The sequence below is a fragment of the Hypanus sabinus genome, chromosome 24, assembly GCF_030144855.1.
Source record: "Hypanus sabinus isolate sHypSab1 chromosome 24, sHypSab1.hap1, whole genome shotgun sequence".
Lineage (NCBI taxonomy): Eukaryota > Metazoa > Chordata > Chondrichthyes > Myliobatiformes > Dasyatidae > Hypanus > Hypanus sabinus.
Window position 1 is genome coordinate 13642186 of NC_082729.1, and position 1791 is coordinate 13643976.

The window sequence follows — 1791 nt, forward strand, 5'->3', positions numbered from 1 at the left end:
CGGAAATGTGTAAACTGTCATGGTTCCGGTCGGCCGTTCCCCTTCAACACTCCTTTCTCCCTGATCATGCCCCAATTTCAGTTAATTGCTGCTAGCTACCCAATTACCGTACATCTGGCTTTCAATCAGAGACTGGGAAATAAAAACGGGGACGACCCTATCACAGGTTGCCAGCTCGTTGGTCAATCCTTGTGTGATACTTCGTTCCCTGTTCCGATCGGAATCGGCAATTCTAAGTTCCGCCCCAGTTCTAGAGAATCCCTGTGAATCCCGTCTCCTTGTCAAGATCCCCCTGGTTTTCTGCTCTACGTTCAAGTCTACGACAGCCTCTCCAACTGAGTCGACCTGCCAGTGTCCTGCACTTGGGTTCTCCTCCGTCGCCCTGGTAACATAAACAGTCGACCTTTCAGGCCGAGACCCTTCAGCAGGACACGAGTCCATAGGTTGAGGGAACAGTTCAGTGATGGCCAGCGTTGGGGTGAGGGGAGCTGTGGGAAATTATCCCTTCAAGATTGTTTAATGTCATTTCCAGTGAAGAATAACATCATTGTAACTCCGGGTCTGATGCAGAACAAGAAGAAACACAATAATAAAAAAAACACAATAAATATAAATGCATAAAATAGCTTATATGCATAGAGTGATTGTATGACCATAAACAGATGCTAGACACAGCAGTTCTGTGCATCAGGTGACTCTGATAGGAGGTGATAAAGTCTTGGTGGTTGATGGGTGGAGTTGTTGACAAGCCTTACTGATTGGGGAACATAACCGGTTTTTGAGTCTGCCATCGAGGCCTCCTCCCTGACTGGAGTGGGACAAACGGCCCACGAGCAGACAGGAGAAGATCTGCAGATGCTGGAAATCCGAACAACACACGCAGGAAACGCTGGAGGACCTCCGCCGGCCGGGCAGCATCGACGGATAAGAGCGAACAGTCGACGTTTCGGGCCGAGACTCTTCATCGGGAGTGGAGAAGACGAACCAGTCCACCAGCAGAGTGGGTGCAAACCCTCACGATGTTCCTGGCCATCCCCTGGCCCCTTTCCGTATATGTGTCCTCGATGGCAGGTCGGCTGGTGCCGGTGATGCATCGGGCGGACAGTTGTAGAGCTCTCCTGTGCATCACAGTGCGGTTTCCGTGCCGAGCAGTTTGTTAGGACGCTCTCTGCTACACACCTGTAGAGGGACTTGAACAGCGACGTGCATAGTGTCCAGATCTCTTCAGCCTCCTCGGAAAGTAGAGGTGTGGGTGAGCTTTCCTGACCTGGTTGAAGAAACGCCAAAGGTATTTAAGGAAAACCAGATGGGGAACTTTGACCCAGAGCTGGTGCAAGTGTGGAATGGGCTGCCGGTGGAAATTGTGGATGCAGATTTGATTCTGACTTTTAAGAGAAATTTGGATGAGTGCATGAACAAGGGGGTATGGAGAGCTACAGTTCTGACTTCTCCTCTTCCTTTCCAGTCCTGATGAAACGTCCCAGCCCGAAATGTTGTTGGTCTTATTCATTTCCATAGACGCTGCCTGACCAGCTGAGTTCCTTGTGTGTGTGTTCCTCTGGATTTCCAGCATCTGCAGATTTTCTCATGTTTGTTAACGTTATGGGAGCTTGTTTGTATGTGGGTCACCTTAATTAGTGTGTTCATTTCCCAGGGATGGCTGGTAAAGTGTATTACTTACAAAGTGCACTGGCGTCTGAGGTTAAGAAAGATGCGATGCCACTTTGTCAATTAGGTGAAATGGGTTAAGGTAGGAGGAAAACCTTAAGCTGAAGGAACAGTATTAGTCTG